Below are 22,107 nucleotides of genomic sequence, written 5' to 3'. Positions count from 1 at the left end.
ATTCATGCCGAAAACTTTTCTAGTTTCCTATACGGTATTGGTTTCTGCATATATAATTGAATTATGTGCGGTGACCTATAATCGTTAATCCTTGATCCCAGTCCTTTATCGCTCTGGTCATAGGCGGATCCAGGGGGGCCTGGGGAGCCCGCCCCCCCCCTTTTCGTGGGAAAAATTTGGTTGATTATATAGGGAATCATTGAAGCATGACTGGATCCCCCCCTTAAGTCAGTCAGCGGGCCCCCCCCCCCCCCCTTAGGAAAAGTTCTGGTCCGCCACTGCTGGTGCACGTTAATAATTGTCCTTTTGGCACTAGCATACCACATTTCTCATTCTTATATCAGTAATAAATACTAGACTAAGTAATTTCCAATTAGTCACCTTTTAAGTCGTCTAGTAACTTGTTTACCATTAGAACTAAAACTCCCATGTTTTGCATGTTCTATCCACCGATCGTTGCTTAAACTAGCTAACACAGTATTAAGGAATGCAGATTTCCCACAGCCAGGTGGTCCTAAAACTGCAATATTCAGAGGCCTTTTTCCTGGTAAGGTGGTTCCTAATAAATTTTTTCATTCGTTCAATAAATCTTGCTTTTGAACATACATAGGATCTTTGGTTGGATCATCATAAACATGGATAGTAAATTGGTTGTTTTTATTTGCCTCTTCGTCAGCATTCGAATTTAAATGATGGTCTTTATGATGCCCCTCAGAATTTGGCTCCCATTTGTCGGCTTTTTCCTGTAAAAAAAATTCTCTCAAGTATCTCAGAAAAATGTTCCATAAATTTGCATTGTATTGTGAAAACTATGTTAAAAAACCAAATCGAATAATACAGTAATGGACGATATCTTTTATACATATAAAGTTATGAAATTCAAAGTGACCAAATGTTGCACTACGGCCAGATATAAGTTTACAATATGTGATCTTGGACTGCTTAAGGATGTACACTTCTGAGGAGCCAAATTTTTCCTCTGTTAAACTTTTTAAATGGTCATTATATTTTGGAAGATAAGTGTTTTCTGAAGTGAATTCATAAAAAAAAATCATAGGCTAATGCGCTTTTTAAGAAACTATGGCCATCTGAAAAAGGACAATTTACAGAGTATGAGAAAAATGCTAATTTCCAACAAAAACAGCAATATATGGATTTTTTCAAAATCTATATAATAAAAACTCATTTTGGATGTTTTATCTTTTTAATACCTTGTATCATAGACAAGAAATCATAAAACACATAATATAAAAGCATACAAAAAAAAATTATAACCTTTTTCACCCCCCTAAATCTTGGATTTTCCACCAAAACAGACCTAAATTCCAACATTTACACAAAAAATGGCACACTTCCTCTGTTAAACTTTTTTCCACAGTTAATTTGCAGTTAAGCATATATAAACTAAACATTTTAAGCCCAGAAACATTAGGGGTTAGTGCGCATTAAAAAAAGTTTTATGTCATTTACTATCCCCACCCCACCCTAAAAAACTCATTTCCAACAAAACAGCAAAATATGGATTTTTCCCAAACTGTGTAATAAATACTTATTTTGGGTGTTTCATCTTTTTAATAATCTGTCTCAAAGACAAAAAATCATAAAACACACAGTATATAAACATACAAAAATATTTTTTTTATAATTTTTCACCCCAAAAATCAGAAATTTTCCAAAAAACAGGCCTAAATTCAAACAGTTACAGTAAAAATGGCACACTTCCTCTGTTAAACTTTTTTCCACAGTTAATATGCAGTTAAGCATAGATAAACTAAACATTTTAAGCCAAAAAACATTAGGGGTTAGTGCACATTAAAAAAAGTTCTCAGTTGTTTACTATCCCCACCCCGCCCCAAAAATCACATTTCTAACAAAAAAGCAATATGTGGATTTTTTTTCAAAAAAAATATAATAATAACCCAATTTGCACATCTTTTACTTCTCCGATCTACTAGACCCTGTAGAACCTTCCGTAACCGCTCCGTCTGCGTTTTACTCTTAAAACCTTTCACTTTGCGTACCATAAGGCAGCAACCATTTGATTTTCAGGGGGGGGGGGCTATGGTTTTTTTCGGAAAAAAAAGTTTGTTTCCAGTTTTTCGAGAAAAAAAGAATTTGTTTATGATTCTGAGAAAAAAAAAATGTTTGTTTCACCCTCAGCTGCCACTATATGTAATGCTAAAATTGAAAGAAAAAAATTGTTTTCGACTTGTCACGAAAAAAATAGATTCTTTTTCGCCGCAGTCGAAAAAAAAAAATTTGTCCAGAAAAAAAAACAATAGCCCCCCCCCCCCCCCAGAAAATCAAATGGCTGCTGCCTAATCAATGTAAACAATATCTACCGGCAGACGATTGTTTACAGGCAAAACGGTAGTATTTAATTTTCCCAGCATTAGGTTGGCCTTTTGTGTACCCAAGGCAGGTGAAGGAAGTCAAATTAGGAGCGCTGTGATTGGATGTAAGGGTACAATATATTTTTTCTTTATCTATGAATAACTGCAGTGTGTATATTTACAATATAAATTTTAAAACCTAATGAAATATTTTCTAGAGAATTATTCGAAAAGACTTGCAAAATTTCATAAATTTGGTGCAAAATGACGGTGGGCATGGATAACATAAACAAGCTCCGTTGGAAGTTGGTCATGATACTATTTGGCTTTAATTTTTAAAACAGAGTAATAAAGTACTAACACAACATATAACTGTTTTATCCAGGTTTTTATCTTAAAAAGTGGTAAATTTAGAAAATGTTAATATTGTCGCCAATGGCAGAATAAATAGTACCGTTTTCTCTATACTGAAGATAGCAAGGGAAATCAAAGTCACTCAAACTTCAATTCTTTTATACTATTTTGAAGCTTTTGATTAGTACATTTGATTTTTATCACAAAGAATAGACATTTTTCACTGAGAACAATACTGTGTTGAGAAAAGTGCTGAGTCATCATGATAGGTCAAATGATTGGTAATGATATAAAACTTTATTCTAGGATGTCAATATTAACTATATTGTGTAAAATGCACCATATTATAGTTCTTTTGTATTTGATTTCACCTTTCGCAATGATTTTTTCAATTGGAAACACCAGAATTCAAGTCGCGACAAATATTTTTTACTGAAATGTTTGCCTTTTTTGCTGCGTAATTCCCTAAATGTATAACTTGGGTATTTCTGTAAACATAATCTATTAAAATGGGAAATTGTCTGGTTTAGTTTGTACTGTTTATGGAATTAGGCAATATTTGGTCACATTGAAAGCATTTTCAGTGTTAGAATTGTTCATCTAAGAAAAAAAGAGGCCCACTTGAGGCTAAATTTACATAGAATTCATACTCTCCTGTGTAAAGAATTGTTCACATTCTTGATAATGCATGCAGCAAATATTTCAAAAGTGCTTCATTTTGTAGTTTATTTCTTTTATTATATCAGACATAAATAATTTTTCATTTCCTACTGTTTGAAAGGACTTTTGTTGGAAATTAATACTCCCAAGGGACATAATTCAGCTTTTTCATTGATTAATACAGGCAACAAAGGCAACTTTACAGCTGAGTAGTTTGCATATTTATTGTTTAAAGTGTCTAATATCTTTGTTTTCATCATCTCAAGACAGAATAATAGATTTTATAACAAGCTCTAAAAATTTTAACCACAATATGGCATATACTAAAGCATGGAATGGAGATTAGTATGAAAAATCTTGAATTTGTGCATTTCTTGTAAATTTTATGATAAAATGAATACAAATTGAATGGAACTGTCCATTTTATCTGTTTTAATGGAACTATTTATCATTCTTTTTAAATAAGATAAGATATGATTGGATACAGGTTGTTTATTAAGGCTTTTCTGAAAGAAGTAGAGAATGAGGTAAACCAGCATGTAGGGGTGGGGACATAAAATGATCTATATTTCTTTAAGTACTGGGGACATACAAGTATTTATTATAGCCAAGGTTTTCACAATAGCCCAGTATTGCATTAATAATGTCATAAGAATTCTTTATATCTTTATGTCACAGTATAGGGAAAACGGTAGTATTTAATTTTCCCAGCATTAGGTTGGCCTTTTGTGTACCCAAGGCAGGTGAAGGAAGTCAAATTAGGAGCGCTGTGATTGGATGTAAGGGTACAATATATTTTTTCTTTATCTATGAATAACTGCAGTGTGTATATTTACAATATAAATTTTAAAACCTAATGAAATATTTTCTAGAGAATTATTCGAAAAGACTTGCAAAATTTCATAAATTTGGTGCAAAATGACGGTGGGCATGGATAACATAAACAAGCTCCGTTGGAAGTTGGTCATGATACTATTTGGCTTTAATTTTTAAAACAGAGTAATAAAGTACTAACACAACATATAACTGTTTTATCCAGGTTTTTATCTTAAAAAGTGGTAAATTTAGAAAATGTTAATATTGTCGCCAATGGCAGAATAAATAGTACCGTTTTCTCTATACTGAAGATAGCAAGGGAAATCAAAGTCACTCAAACTTCAATTCTTTTATACTATTTTGAAGCTTTTGATTAGTACATTTGATTTTTATCACAAAGAATAGAAATTTTTCACTGAGAACAATACTGTGTTGAGAAAAGTGCTGAGTCATCATGATAGGTCAAATGATTGGTAATGATATAAAACTTTATTCTAGGATGTCAATATTAACTATATTGTGTAAAATGCACCATATTATAGTTCTTTTGTATTTGATTTCACCTTTCGCAATGATTTTTTCAATTGGAAACACCAGAGTTCAAGTCGCGACAAATATTTTTTACTGAAATGTTTGCCTTTTTTGCTGCGTAATTCCCTAAATGTATAACTTGGGTATTTCTGTAAACATAATCTATTAAAATGGGAAATTGTCTGGTTTAGTTTGTACTGTTTATGGAATTAGGCAATATTTGGTCACATTGAAACATTTTCAGTGTTAGAATTGTTAATCTAAGAAAAAAAGAGGCCCACTTGAGGCTAAATTTACATAGAATTTATACTCTCCTGTGTAAAGAATTGTTCACATTCTTGATAATGCATGCAGCAAATATTTCAAAAGTGCTTCATTTTGTAGTTTATTTCTTTTATTATATCAGACATAAATAATTTTTCATTTCCTACTGTTTGAAAGGACTTTTGTTGGAAATTAATACTCCCAAGGGACATAATTCAGCTTTTTCATTGATTAATACAGGCAACAAAGGCAACTTTACAGCTGAGTAGTTTGCATATTTATTGTTTAAAGTGTCTAATATCTTTGTTTTCATCATCTCAAGACAGAATAATAGATTTTATAACAAGCTCTAAAAATTTTAACCACAATATGGCATATACTAAAGCATGGAATGGAGATTAGTATGAAAAATCTTGAATTTGTGCATTTCTTGTAAATTTTATGATAAAATGAATACAAATTGAATGGAACTGTCCATTTTATCTGTTTTAATGGAACTATTTATCATTCTTTTTAAATAAGATAAGATATGATTGGATACAGGTTGTTTATTAAGGCTTTTCTGAAAGAAGTAGAGAATGAGGTAAACCAGCATGTAGGGGTGGGGACATAAAATGATCTATATTTCTTTAAGTACTGGGGACATACAAGTATTTATTATAGCCAAGGTTTTCACAATAGCCCAGTATTGCATTAATAATGTCATAAGAATTCTTTATATCTTTATGTCACAGTATAGGGAAAACGGTAGTATTTAATTTTCCCAGCATTAGGTTGGCCTTTTGTGTACCCAAGGCAGGTGAAGGAAGTCAAATTAGGAGCGCTGTGATTGGATGTAAGGGTACAATATATTTTTTCTTTATCTATGAATAACTGCAGTGTGTATATTTACAATATAAATTTTAAAACCTAATGAAATATTTTCTAGAGAATTATTCGAAAAGACTTGCAAAATTTCATAAATTTGGTGCAAAATGACGGTGGGCATGGATAACATAAACAAGCTCCGTTGGAAGTTGGTCATGATACTATTTGGCTTTAATTTTTAAAACAGAGTAATAAAGTACTAACACAACATATAACTGTTTTATCCAGGTTTTTATCTTAAAAAGTGGTAAATTTAGAAAATGTTAATATTGTCGCCAATGGCAGAATAAATAGTACCGTTTTCTCTATACTGAAGATAGCAAGGGAAATCAAAGTCACTCAAACTTCAATTCTTTTATACTATTTTGAAGCTTTTGATTAGTACATTTGATTTTTATCACAAAGAATAGAAATTTTTCACTGAGAACAATACTGTGTTGAGAAAAGTGCTGAGTCATCATGATAGGTCAAATGATTGGTAATGATATAAAACTTTATTCTAGGATGTCAATATTAACTATATTGTGTAAAATGCACCATATTATAGTTCTTTTGTATTTGATTTCACCTTTCGCAATGATTTTTTCAATTGGAAACACCAGAATTCAAGTCGCGACAAATATTTTTTACTGAAATGTTTGCCTTTTTTGCTGCGTAATTCCCTAAATGTATAACTTGGGTATTTCTGTAAACATAATCTATTAAAATGGGAAATTGTCTGGTTTAGTTTGTACTGTTTATGGAATTAGGCAATATTTGGTCACATTGAAAGCATTTTCAGTGTTAGAATTGTTCATCTAAGAAAAAAAGAGGCCCACTTGAGGCTAAATTTACATAGAATTCATACTCTCCTGTGTAAAGAATTGTTCACATTCTTGATAATGCATGCAGCAAATATTTCAAAAGTGCTTCATTTTGTAGTTTATTTCTTTTATTATATCAGACATAAATAATTTTTCATTTCCTACTGTTTGAAAGGACTTTTGTTGGAAATTAATACTCCCAAGGGACATAATTCAGCTTTTTCATTGATTAATACAGGCAACAAAGGCAACTTTACAGCTGAGTAGTTTGCATATTTATTGTTTAAAGTGTCTAATATCTTTGTTTTCATCATCTCAAGACAGAATAATAGATTTTATAACAAGCTCTAAAAATTTTAACCACAATATGGCATATACTAAAGCATGGAATGGAGATTAGTATGAAAAATCTTGAATTTGTGCATTTCTTGTAAATTTTATGATAAAATGAATACAAATTGAATGGAACTGTCCATTTTATCTGTTTTAATGGAACTATTTATCATTCTTTTTAAATAAGATAAGATATGATTGGATACAGGTTGTTTATTAAGGCTTTTCTGAAAGAAGTAGAGAATGAGGTAAACCAGCATGTAGGGGTGGGGACATAAAATGATCTATATTTCTTTAAGTACTGGGGACATACAAGTATTTATTATAGCCAAGGTTTTCACAATAGCCCAGTATTGCATTAATAATGTCATAAGAATTCTTTATATCTTTATGTCACAGTATAGGGAAAACGGTAGTATTTAATTTTCCCAGCATTAGGTTGGCCTTTTGTGTACCCAAGGCAGGTGAAGGAAGTCAAATTAGGAGCGCTGTGATTGGATGTAAGGGTACAATATATTTTTTCTTTATCTATGAATAACTGCAGTGTGTATATTTACAATATAAATTTTAAAACCTAATGAAATATTTTCTAGAGAATTATTCGAAAAGACTTGCAAAATTTCATAAATTTGGTGCAAAATGACGGTGGGCATGGATAACATAAACAAGCTCCGTTGGAAGTTGGTCATGATACTATTTGGCTTTAATTTTTAAAACAGAGTAATAAAGTACTAACACAACATATAACTGTTTTATCCAGGTTTTTATCTTAAAAAGTGGTAAATTTAGAAAATGTTAATATTGTCGCCAATGGCAGAATAAATAGTACCGTTTTCTCTATACTGAAGATAGCAAGGGAAATCAAAGTCACTCAAACTTCAATTCTTTTATACTATTTTGAAGCTTTTGATTAGTACATTTGATTTTTATCACAAAGAATAGACATTTTTCACTGAGAACAATACTGTGTTGAGAAAAGTGCTGAGTCATCATGATAGGTCAAATGATTGGTAATGATATAAAACTTTATTCTAGGATGTCAATATTAACTATATTGTGTAAAATGCACCATATTATAGTTCTTTTGTATTTGATTTCACCTTTCGCAATGATTTTTTCAATTGGAAACACCAGAATTCAAGTCGCGACAAATATTTTTTACTGAAATGTTTGCCTTTTTTGCTGCGTAATTCCCTAAATGTATAACTTGGGTATTTCTGTAAACATAATCTATTAAAATGGGAAATTGTCTGGTTTAGTTTGTACTGTTTATGGAATTAGGCAATATTTGGTCACATTGAAAGCATTTTCAGTGTTAGAATTGTTCATCTAAGAAAAAAAGAGGCCCACTTGAGGCTAAATTTACATAGAATTTATACTCTCCTGTGTAAAGAATTGTTCACATTCTTGATAATGCATGCAGCAAATATTTCAAAAGTGCTTCATTTTGTAGTTTATTTCTTTTATTATATCAGACATAAATAATTTTTCATTTCCTACTGTTTGAAAGGACTTTTGTTGGAAATTAATACTCCCAAGGGACATAATTCAGCTTTTTCATTGATTAATACAGGCAACAAAGGCAACTTTACAGCTGAGTAGTTTGCATATTTATTGTTTAAAGTGTCTAATATCTTTGTTTTCATCATCTCAAGACAGAATAATAGATTTTATAACAAGCTCTAAAAATTTTAACCACAATATGGCATATACTAAAGCATGGAATGGAGATTAGTATGAAAAATCTTGAATTTGTGCATTTCTTGTAAATTTTATGATAAAATGAATACAAATTGAATGGAACTGTCCATTTTATCTGTTTTAATGGAACTATTTATCATTCTTTTTAAATAAGATAAGATATGATTGGATACAGGTTGTTTATTAAGGCTTTTCTGAAAGAAGTAGAGAATGAGGTAAACCAGCATGTAGGGGTGGGGACATAAAATGATCTATATTTCTTTAAGTACTGGGGACATACAAGTATTTATTATAGCCAAGGTTTTCACAATAGCCCAGTATTGCATTAATAATGTCATAAGAATTCTTTATATCTTTATGTCACAGTATAGGGAAAACGGTAGTATTTAATTTTCCCAGCATTAGGTTGGCCTTTTGTGTACCCAAGGCAGGTGAAGGAAGTCAAATTAGGAGCGCTGTGATTGGATGTAAGGGTACAATATATTTTTTCTTTATCTATGAATAACTGCAGTGTGTATATTTACAATATAAATTTTAAAACCTAATGAAATATTTTCTAGAGAATTATTCGAAAAGACTTGCAAAATTTCATAAATTTGGTGCAAAATGACGGTGGGCATGGATAACATAAACAAGCTCCGTTGGAAGTTGGTCATGATACTATTTGGCTTTAATTTTTAAAACAGAGTAATAAAGTACTAACACAACATATAACTGTTTTATCCAGGTTTTTATCTTAAAAAGTGGTAAATTTAGAAAATGTTAATATTGTCGCCAATGGCAGAATAAATAGTACCGTTTTCTCTATACTGAAGATAGCAAGGGAAATCAAAGTCACTCAAACTTCAATTCTTTTATACTATTTTGAAGCTTTTGATTAGTACATTTGATTTTTATCACAAAGAATAGACATTTTTCACTGAGAACAATACTGTGTTGAGAAAAGTGCTGAGTCATCATGATAGGTCAAATGATTGGTAATGATATAAAACTTTATTCTAGGATGTCAATATTAACTATATTGTGTAAAATGCACCATATTATAGTTCTTTTGTATTTGATTTCACCTTTCGCAATGATTTTTTCAATTGGAAACACCAGAATTCAAGTCGCGACAAATATTTTTTACTGAAATGTTTGCCTTTTTTGCTGCGTAATTCCCTAAATGTATAACTTGGGTATTTCTGTAAACATAATCTATCAAAATGGGAAATTGTCTGGTTTAGTTTGTACTGTTTATGGAATTAGGCAATATTTGGTCACATTGAAAGCATTTTCAGTGTTAGAATTGTTCATCTAAGAAAAAAAGAGGCCCACTTGAGGCTAAATTTACATAGAATTTATACTCTCCTGTGTAAAGAATTGTTCACATTCTTGATAATGCATGCAGCAAATATTTCAAAAGTGCTTCATTTTGTAGTTTATTTCTTTTATTATATCAGACATAAATAATTTTTCATTTCCTACTGTTTGAAAGGACTTTTGTTGGAAATTAATACTCCCAAGGGACATAATTCAGCTTTTTCATTGATTAATACAGGCAACAAAGGCAACTTTACAGCTGAGTAGTTTGCATATTTATTGTTTAAAGTGTCTAATATCTTTGTTTTCATCATCTCAAGACAGAATAATAGATTTTATAACAAGCTCTAAAAATTTTAACCACAATATGGCATATACTAAAGCATGGAATGGAGATTAGTATGAAAAATCTTGAATTTGTGCATTTCTTGTAAATTTTATGATAAAATGAATACAAATTGAATGGAACTGTCCATTTTATCTGTTTTAATGGAACTATTTATCATTCTTTTTAAATAAGATAAGATATGATTGGATACAGGTTGTTTATTAAGGCTTTTCTGAAAGAAGTAGAGAATGAGGTAAACCAGCATGTAGGGGTGGGGACATAAAATGATCTATATTTCTTTAAGTACTGGGGACATACAAGTATTTATTATAGCCAAGGTTTTCACAATAGCCCAGTATTGCATTAATAATGTCATAAGAATTCTTTATATCTTTATGTCACAGTATAGGGAAAACGGTAGTATTTAATTTTCCCAGCATTAGGTTGGCCTTTTGTGTACCCAAGGCAGGTGAAGGAAGTCAAATTAGGAGCGCTGTGATTGGATGTAAGGGTACAATATATTTTTTCTTTATCTATGAATAACTGCAGTGTGTATATTTACAATATAAATTTTAAAACCTAATGAAATATTTTCTAGAGAATTATTCGAAAAGACTTGCAAAATTTCATAAATTTGGTGCAAAATGACGGTGGGCATGGATAACATAAACAAGCTCCGTTGGAAGTTGGTCATGATACTATTTGGCTTTAATTTTTAAAACAGAGTAATAAAGTACTAACACAACATATAACTGTTTTATCCAGGTTTTTATCTTAAAAAGTGGTAAATTTAGAAAATGTTAATATTGTCGCCAATGGCAGAATAAATAGTACCGTTTTCTCTATACTGAAGATAGCAAGGGAAATCAAAGTCACTCAAACTTCAATTCTTTTATACTATTTTGAAGCTTTTGATTAGTACATTTGATTTTTATCACAAAGAATAGAAATTTTTCACTGAGAACAATACTGTGTTGAGAAAAGTGCTGAGTCATCATGATAGGTCAAATGATTGGTAATGATATAAAACTTTATTCTAGGATGTCAATATTAACTATATTGTGTAAAATGCACCATATTATAGTTCTTTTGTATTTGATTTCACCTTTCGCAATGATTTTTTCAATTGGAAACACCAGAATTCAAGTCGCGACAAATATTTTTTACTGAAATGTTTGCCTTTTTTGCTGCGTAATTCCCTAAATGTATAACTTGGGTATTTCTGTAAACATAATCTATTAAAATGGGAAATTGTCTGGTTTAGTTTGTACTGTTTATGGAATTAGGCAATATTTGGTCACATTGAAAGCATTTTCAGTGTTAGAATTGTTCATCTAAGAAAAAAAGAGGCCCACTTGAGGCTAAATTTACATAGAATTTATACTCTCCTGTGTAAAGAATTGTTCACATTCTTGATAATGCATGCAGCAAATATTTCAAAAGTGCTTCATTTTGTAGTTTATTTCTTTTATTATATCAGACATAAATAATTTTTCATTTCCTACTGTTTGAAAGGACTTTTGTTGGAAATTAATACTCCCAAGGGACATAATTCAGCTTTTTCATTGATTAATACAGGCAACAAAGGCAACTTTACAGCTGAGTAGTTTGCATATTTATTGTTTAAAGTGTCTAATATCTTTGTTTTCATCATCTCAAGACAGAATAATAGATTTTATAACAAGCTCTAAAAATTTTAACCACAATATGGCATATACTAAAGCATGGAATGGAGATTAGTATGAAAAATCTTGAATTTGTGCATTTCTTGTAAATTTTATGATAAAATGAATACAAATTGAATGGAACTGTCCATTTTATCTGTTTTAATGGAACTATTTATCATTCTTTTTAAATAAGATAAGATATGATTGGATACAGGTTGTTTATTAAGGCTTTTCTGAAAGAAGTAGAGAATGAGGTAAACCAGCATGTAGGGATGGGGACATAAAATGATCTATATTTCTTTAAGTACTGGGGACATACAAGTATTTATTATAGCCAAGGTTTTCACAATAGCCCAGTATTGCATTAATAATGTCATAAGAATTCTTTATATCTTTATGTCACAGTATAGGGAAAACGGTAGTATTTAATTTTCCCAGCATTAGGTTGGCCTTTTGTGTACCCAAGGCAGGTGAAGGAAGTCAAATTAGGAGCGCTGTGATTGGATGTAAGGGTACAATATATTTTTTCTTTATCTATGAATAACTGCAGTGTGTATATTTACAATATAAATTTTAAAACCTAATGAAATATTTTCTAGAGAATTATTCGAAAAGACTTGCAAAATTTCATAAATTTGGTGCAAAATGACGGTGGGCATGGATAACATAAACAAGCTCCGTTGGAAGTTGGTCATGATACTATTTGGCTTTAATTTTTAAAACAGAGTAATAAAGTACTAACACAACATATAACTGTTTTATCCAGGTTTTTATCTTAAAAAGTGGTAAATTTAGAAAATGTTAATATTGTCGCCAATGGCAGAATAAATAGTACCGTTTTCTCTATACTGAAGATAGCAAGGGAAATCAAAGTCACTCAAACTTCAATTCTTTTATACTATTTTGAAGCTTTTGATTAGTACATTTGATTTTTATCACAAAGAATAGAAATTTTTCACTGAGAACAATACTGTGTTGAGAAAAGTGCTGAGTCATCATGATAGGTCAAATGATTGGTAATGATATAAAACTTTATTCTAGGATGTCAATATTAACTATATTGTGTAAAATGCACCATATTATAGTTCTTTTGTATTTGATTTCACCTTTCGCAATGATTTTTTCAATTGGAAACACCAGAATTCAAGTCGCGACAAATATTTTTTACTGAAATGTTTGCCTTTTTTGCTGCGTAATTCCCTAAATGTATAACTTGGGTATTTCTGTAAACATAATCTATTAAAATGGGAAATTGTCTGGTTTAGTTTGTACTGTTTATGGAATTAGGCAATATTTGGTCACATTGAAAGCATTTTCAGTGTTAGAATTGTTCATCTAAGAAAAAAAGAGGCCCACTTGAGGCTAAATTTACATAGAATTTATACTCTCCTGTGTAAAGAATTGTTCACATTCTTGATAATGCATGCAGCAAATATTTCAAAAGTGCTTCATTTTGTAGTTTATTTCTTTTATTATATCAGACATAAATAATTTTTCATTTCCTACTGTTTGAAAGGACTTTTGTTGGAAATTAATACTCCCAAGGGACATAATTCAGCTTTTTCATTGATTAATACAGGCAACAAAGGCAACTTTACAGCTGAGTAGTTTGCATATTTATTGTTTAAAGTGTCTAATATCTTTGTTTTCATCATCTCAAGACAGAATAATAGATTTTATAACAAGCTCTAAAAATTTTAACCACAATATGGCATATACTAAAGCATGGAATGGAGATTAGTATGAAAAATCTTGAATTTGTGCATTTCTTGTAAATTTTATGATAAAATGAATACAAATTGAATGGAACTGTCCATTTTATCTGTTTTAATGGAACTATTTATCATTCTTTTTAAATAAGATAAGATATGATTGGATACAGGTTGTTTATTAAGGCTTTTCTGAAAGAAGTAGAGAATGAGGTAAACCAGCATGTAGGGATGGGGACATAAAATGATCTATGTTTCTTTAAGTACTGGGGACATACAAGTATTTATTATAGCCAAGGTTTTCACAATAGCCCAGTATTGCATTAATAATGTCATAAGAATTCTTTATATCTTTATGTCACAGTATAGGGAAAACGGTAGTATTTAATTTTCCCAGCATTAGGTTGGCCTTTTGTGTACCCAAGGCAGGTGAAGGAAGTCAAATTAGGAGCGCTGTGATTGGATGTAAGGGTACAATATATTTTTTCTTTATCTATGAATAACTGCAGTGTGTATATTTACAATATAAATTTTAAAACCTAATGAAATATTTTCTAGAGAATTATTCGAAAAGACTTGCAAAATTTCATAAATTTGGTGCAAAATGACGGTGGGCATGGATAACATAAACAAGCTCCGTTGGAAGTTGGTCATGATACTATTTGGCTTTAATTTTTAAAACAGAGTAATAAAGTACTAACACAACATATAACTGTTTTATCCAGGTTTTTATCTTAAAAAGTGGTAAATTTAGAAAATGTTAATATTGTCGCCAATGGCAGAATAAATAGTACCGTTTTCTCTATACTGAAGATAGCAAGGGAAATCAAAGTCACTCAAACTTCAATTCTTTTATACTATTTTGAAGCTTTTGATTAGTACATTTGATTTTTATCACAAAGAATAGAAATTTTTCACTGAGAACAATACTGTGTTGAGAAAAGTGCTGAGTCATCATGATAGGTCAAATGATTGGTAATGATATAAAACTTTATTCTAGGATGTCAATATTAACTATATTGTGTAAAATGCACCATATTATAGTTCTTTTGTATTTGATTTCACCTTTCGCAATGATTTTTTCAATTGGAAACACCAGAATTCAAGTCGCGACAAATATTTTTTACTGAAATGTTTGCCTTTTTTGCTGCGTAATTCCCTAAATGTATAACTTGGGTATTTCTGTAAACATAATCTATTAAAATGGGAAATTGTCTGGTTTAGTTTGTACTGTTTATGGAATTAGGCAATATTTGGTCACATTGAAAGCATTTTCAGTGTTAGAATTGTTCATCTAAGAAAAAAAGAGGCCCACTTGAGGCTAAATTTACATAGAATTTATACTCTCCTGTGTAAAGAATTGTTCACATTCTTGATAATGCATGCAGCAAATATTTCAAAAGTGCTTCATTTTGTAGTTTATTTCTTTTATTATATCAGACATAAATAATTTTTCATTTCCTACTGTTTGAAAGGACTTTTGTTGGAAATTAATACTCCCAAGGGACATAATTCAGCTTTTTCATTGATTAATACAGGCAACAAAGGCAACTTTACAGCTGAGTAGTTTGCATATTTATTGTTTAAAGTGTCTAATATCTTTGTTTTCATCATCTCAAGACAGAATAATAGATTTTATAACAAGCTCTAAAAATTTTAACCACAATATGGCATATACTAAAGCATGGAATGGAGATTAGTATGAAAAATCTTGAATTTGTGCATTTCTTGTAAATTTTATGATAAAATGAATACAAATTGAATGGAACTGTCCATTTTATCTGTTTTAATGGAACTATTTATCATTCTTTTTAAATAAGATAAGATATGATTGGATACAGGTTGTTTATTAAGGCTTTTCTGAAAGAAGTAGAGAATGAGATAAACCAGCATGTAGGGGTGGGGACATCAAATGATCTATGTTTCTTTAAGTACTGGGGACATACAAGTATTTATTATAGCCAAGGTTTTCACAATAGCCCAGTATTGCATTAATAATGTCATAAGAATTCTTTATATCTTTATGTCACAGTATAGGGAAAACGGTAGTATTTAATTTTCCCAGCATTAGGTTGGCCTTTTGTGTACCCAAGGCAGGTGAAGGAAGTCAAATTAGGAGCGCTGTGATTGGATGTAAGGGTACAATATATTTTTTCTTTATCTATGAATAACTGCAGTGTGTATATTTACAATATAAATTTTAAAACCTAATGAAATATTTTCTAGAGAATTATTCGACAAGACTTGCAAAATTTCATAAATTTGGTGCAAAATGACGGTGGGCATGGATAACATAAACAATCTCCGTTGGAAGTTGGTCATGATACTATTTGGCTTTAATTTTTAAAACAGAGTAATAAAGTACTAACACAACATATAACTGTTTTATCCAGGTTTTTATCTTAAAAAGTGGTAAATTTAGAAAATGTTAATATTGTCGCCAATGGCAGAATAAATAGTACCGTTTTCCCTATACTGAAGATAGCAAGGGAAATCAAAGTCACTCAAACTTCAATTCTTTTATACTATTTTGAAGCTTTTGATTAGTACATTTGATTTTTATCACAAAGAATAGAAATTTTTCACTGAGAACAATACTGTGTTGAGAAAAGTGCTGAGTCATCATGATAGGTCAAATGATTGGTAATGATATAAAACTTTATTCTAGGATGTCAATATTAACTATATTGTGTAAAATGCACCATATTATAGTTCTTTTGTATTTGATTTCACCTTTCGCAATGATTTTTTCAATTGGAAACACCAGAATTCAAGTCGCGACAAATATTTTTTACTGAAATGTTTGCCTTTTTTGCTGCGTAATTCCCTAAATGTATAACTTGGGTATTTCTGTAAACATAATCTATTAAAATGGGAAATTGTCTGGTTTAGTTTGTACTGTTTATGGAATTAGGCAATATTTGGTCACATTGAAAGCATTTTCAGTGTTAGAATTGTTCATCTAAGAAAAAAAGAGGCCCACTTGAGGCTAAATTTACATAGAATTTATACTCTCCTGTGTAAAGAATTGTTCACATTCTTGATAATGCATGCAGCAAATATTTCAAAAGTGCTTCATTTTGTAGTTTATTTCTTTTATTATATCAGACATAAATAATTTTTCATTTCCTACTGTTTGAAAGGACTTTTGTTGGAAATTAATACTCCCAAGGGACATAATTCAGCTTTTTCATTGATTAATACAGGCAACAAAGGCAACTTTACAGCTGAGTAGTTTGCATATTTATTGTTTAAAGTGTCTAATATCTTTGTTTTCATCATCTCAAGACAGAATAATAGATTTTATAACAAGCTCTAAAAATTTTAACCACAATATGGCATATACTAAAGCATGGAATGGAGATTAGTATGAAAAATCTTGAATTTGTGCATTTCTTGTAAATTTTATGATAAAATGAATACAAATTGAATGGAACTGTCCATTTTATCTGTTTTAATGGAACTATTTATCATTCTTTTTAAATAAGATAAGATATGATTGGATACAGGTTGTTTATTAAGGCTTTTCTGAAAGAAGTAGAGAATGAGGTAAACCAGCATGTAGGGGTGGGGACATAAAATGATCTATATTTCTTTAAGTACTGGGGACATACAAGTATTTATTATAGCCAAGGTTTTCACAATAGCCCAGTATTGCATTAATAATGTCATAAGAATTCTTTATATCTTTATGTCACAGTATAGGGAAAACGGTAGTATTTAATTTTCCCAGCATTAGGTTGGCCTTTTGTGTACCCAAGGCAGGTGAAGGAAGTCAAATTAGGAGCGCTGTGATTGGATGTAAGGGTACAATATATTTTTTCTTTATCTATGAATAACTGCAGTGTGTATATTTACAATATAAATTTTAAAACCTAATGAAATATTTTCTAGAGAATTATTCGAAAAGATTTGCAAAATTTCATAAATTTGGTGCAAAATGACGGTGGGCATGGATAACATAAACAAGCTCCGTTGGAAGTTGGTCATGATACTATTTGGCTTTAATTTTTAAAACAGAGTAATAAAGTACTAACACAACATATAACTGTTTTATCCAGGTTTTTATCTTAAAAAGTGGTAAATTTAGAAAATGTTAATATTGTCGCCAATGGCAGAATAAATAGTACCGTTTTCTCTATACTGAAGATAGCAAGGGAAATCAAAGTCACTCAAACTTCAATTCTTTTATACTATTTTGAAGCTTTTGATTAGTACATTTGATTTTTATCACAAAGAATAGACATTTTTCACTGAGAACAATACTGTGTTGAGAAAAGTGCTGAGTCATCATGATAGGTCAAATGATTGGTAATGATATAAAACTTTATTCTAGGATGTCAATATTAACTATATTGTGTAAAATGCACCATATTATAGTTCTTTTGTATTTGATTTCACCTTTCGCAATGATTTTTTCAATTGGAAACACCAGAATTCAAGTCGCGACAAATATTTTTTACTGAAATGTTTGCCTTTTTTGCTGCGTAATTCCCTAAATGTATAACTTGGGTATTTCTGTAAACATAATCTATTAAAATGGGAAATTGTCTGGTTTAGTTTGTACTGTTTATGGAATTAGGCAATATTTGGTCACATTGAAAGCATTTTCAGTGTTAGAATTGTTCATCTAAGAAAAAAAGAGGCCCACTTGAGGCTAAATTTACATAGAATTTATACTCTCCTGTTTGAAAGGACTTTTGTTGGAAATTAATACTCCCAAGGGACATAATTCAGCTTTTTCATTGATTAATACAGGCAACAAAGGCAACTTTACAGCTGAGTAGTTTGCATATTTATTGTTTAAAGTGTCTAATATCTTTGTTTTCATCATCTCAAGACAGAATAATAGATTTTATAACAAGCTCTAAAAATTTTAACCACAATATGGCATATACTAAAGCATGGAATGGAGATTAGTATGAAAAATCTTGAATTTGTGCATTTCTTGTAAATTTTATGATAAAATGAATACAAATTGAATGGAACTGTCCATTTTATCTGTTTTAATGGAACTATTTATCATTCTTTTTAAATAAGATAAGATATGATTGGATACAGGTTGTTTATTAAGGCTTTTCTGAAAGAAGTAGAGAATGAGGTAAACCAGCATGTAGGGGTGGGGACATAAAATGATCTATGTTTCTTTAAGTACTGGGGACATACAAGTATTTATTATAGCCAAGGTTTTCACAATAGCCCAGTATTGCATTAATAATGTCATAAGAATTCTTTATATCTTTATGTCACAGTATAGGGAAAACGGTAGTATTTAATTTTCCCAGCATTAGGTTGGCCTTTTGTGTACCCAAGGCAGGTGAAGGAAGTCAAATTAGGAGCGCTGTGATTGGATGTAAGGGTACAATATATTTTTTCTTTATCAATGAATAACTGCAGTGTGTATATTTACAATATAAATTTTAAAACCTAATGAAATATTTTCTAGAGAATTATTCGACAAGACTTGCAAAATTTCATAAATTTGGTGCAAAATGACGGTGGGCATGGATAACATAAACAATCTCCGTTGGAAGTTGGTCATGATACTATTTGGCTTTAATTTTTAAAACAGAGTAATAAAGTACTAACACAACATATAACTGTTTTATCCAGGTTTTTATCTTAAAAAGTGGTAAATTTAGAAAATGTTAATATTGTCGCCAATGGCAGAATAAATAGTACCGTTTTCCCTACATTGCCGACTGACATCCGGGACTTTGAGTAAGTCGTTCTAATTTTATACAACCATTTCTATTTAACTTTTATTAATTTATTTTTAACTAAATGAAAATATGGAAACAATTAATGTACATTTAAACGATAATATTTATCTTCTGCGAAATATGACTTTTTCAGCCATTTTGCGACATCGAAGTCAATCGCGAGTTATCTCCCGTTGACCACTTCCAAATTACGTTAAAATCGCCAGAAGAGTACATCCTTAAGTAAAACCCAATTCATGATTCTTGAATAAAAAAAAACACACACAAAAAAAAACAAATGAAGATCCCAAAACAATAATTATTACATTGTATATGGTCAATAAGACTATTATAAAAGTATTAAGTATATAATTAGATGTTTTGGTGAAGGGGGAGATGCGGATACAATTTGGGTATCCTTTTAGCCCCTACAATAAATCAATTGCATAAAGTCCATGCTTCAGTAAGGAATACCCAAACAAACATAATTATTTGTATAAGAGAGGTACACTAGTGTACTATGACATGATATGGTTAGATGCTGACAAAGTATCAATTAGTTATGATTAGGTGTTTAGGATTAGAAGTGAACACACAAGTGTGATATAGTGGGCTAGTGGTCTTTTATGACAACATCCCAAGTTGAAGGTAAAATCAACAACAAAAACTTCCGACAAAGAAGTGGAATAAGAAAAAATATTTTGTAAACGAGTATTTCATGAACAGTTGAAAATACAAAAGTAAGACAGAACAAAAATGAATTGACGACGACAGACACACAAACAAATATCACCATATCACGAATACTTAAAAAAAAAGTAGTGATAAAATACATACTTTTGATTGTCCTTTCAATCCTGTTCACAGTTATGATTTGTCTACTCTCTGCACTACACTTCCACACAATCTTATCAATAATAAGTTTTCATATTTAATTGAATGGTCTTTTGAAAAAAATCATTGCAAATTTATTTGCTGCAACTGGTTTTAAGCCTTTTTCGGTATTTAAAAAGAAATATATGCTAGATACACTTACTGGAAATGTGAAGATATGACTGAAGCTTTACATTTTGAAAGCCTGGACAACATATGTGTACGTTTCGGCGATAAAGTGTATCGACATGTAGTAGGTATTCCTATGGGCACTAAATGCGGCCTTTTGATATCAGATTTATTCCTGTATTGCTATGATTCTCAGTTTATGACCAAAATCAGTAAAGACACGTCATTGTTACATTTGGTTGATACATTCAACAATACCTGCCGTTATCCTGCTGATACTTGTTCGTTAAATAATCCAGAGCTCTATAAATAAACTACCAAAATTTACCCAAAAGAGCTTTCTTAAACTTAATCCAACTTAGTTACAACAATAGTTGTCCATTTCTAGATTTAGATATTTCAATTTAAAAAGGAAAACTTTATATTAAAATTTACGACAAAAGAAGCGGTTTTTCATCATTCCATATTGTTAATTTTCTTTTTAGAACGCGATGTTCCTTTTGGCTCCATCATACGGAGTTTATATATCCCCACTCGTTTGTAGTGACGTCATAGATTTAAGGAACGTTTTCAATGTATCACTGGTAACTTTTTAAGTCAAAGGATTACGTTAAAAATGTCGGTTCTCATTGAAGATTTGGTAAATAATTAAAATATGGAGGTTTCAACAACAAAATAATCATGTTCATAAAAGATGAATGGTCGTGATAATTACAAATTGGTGAAATTAACTTGCCAAGAAAAAAGTTTAAAAAATACAAACTTCAAGGTTAATCAAAATAAACAGCTGGGCAATTAGCACATGACATGTACACGCTCGTCGATTTTTGAATTACACCCCAGCTCCTTTGTTCTACCAGGGGTGATCTGAGCCGGATCACTCAAGGTTGATTTTTTTTGTTTTATAAACATTCCCTTGTTTCAGAACATTTTGGCGGGAATGCCTAATCCACTATAAAACTTTGAATTATTTATTGAGAAAAGCACTTTCACAATTTATGTAGACAAAATCCATTGTCTATGCTGGGATTCGAACTCAAGACCTTTAGAATATCAACCTTTAAAATCAACCCACGACACATACCCCTACACCAGGTCGACTAGATACTAAATCTCAGTAATTTAACATATTTAAAGGAAGAAAGATATTTTCAAAAGTGGGTCGAATTGGCAGACCTTTATTCAGTAGTATTTTAACCCTTTTCGTAAATAAGCCGAGTTGTCAGACTGATAGTTCAAAGGAATTTTACCCTTTTTCATAAGTGGGGCGTTGGTAAACAGGAGTGGGGCGATTTTTTTTAGAAAGTGGCGATTAAGTTTGGGCCGATTGGCCAGTGGGGCAAGTTGACATGGTTTCATATTTTTAACATTCTGTTCGGGGGTCATAAAGGGTATATATTATATATTAAATGCGTTTTGTTTAAATATACTTTTTCACTTTTTAGGTCTATTGGAAAATGTTGTTTGTGCTGTATTTAGACCCTTCTACAATGAAATTTGTTTTACATGCACACGTATAAAAATGCGGTTTTTATCCAACGCAATCATAGGTTCGAACATAGTTAACTTTTCAATTTAGACTTGTATTATATATTAATATATATAGTGTATTGTAATGGTTGTGTGGCGATCTAAACTAGATTTTATGAATTGTAAATGTGCTTTCGTCTAATCTAAAACAGCAGGGATGTAAAATAGTTATCCCATTCGGACTTGGTGTGTCAGTGTTAGATCG

General features: G+C 30.6%; 1 protein-coding gene and 1 long non-coding RNA gene across 3 annotated transcripts in view; one reads left to right on the top strand and one right to left on the bottom strand.

Annotated features, from left to right (window-relative positions):
* LOC143080168 (uncharacterized) overlaps nucleotides 1-22,107 on the top strand; it is a 279,716-nt gene that overhangs the window by 217,078 nt on the left and 40,531 nt on the right. The gene's annotated exons all lie outside the window — the stretch shown is intronic.
* Nucleotides 1-22,107, bottom strand: part of LOC143078279 (uncharacterized) — a 46,874-nt gene that overhangs the window by 13,178 nt on the left and 11,589 nt on the right. The window contains exon 2 of the long non-coding RNA XR_012979151.1: nucleotides 382-743. This is a non-coding gene — a long non-coding RNA (uncharacterized LOC143078279). The remainder of the gene's footprint in view (nucleotides 1-381; nucleotides 744-22,107) is intronic.

This window comes from Mytilus galloprovincialis, chromosome 6 (genome assembly GCF_965363235.1).
Source record: "Mytilus galloprovincialis chromosome 6, xbMytGall1.hap1.1, whole genome shotgun sequence".
Taxonomy (NCBI): Eukaryota; Metazoa; Mollusca; class Bivalvia; order Mytilida; family Mytilidae; genus Mytilus; species Mytilus galloprovincialis.
This window is presented reverse-complemented; position numbering and strand designations above follow the sequence as displayed.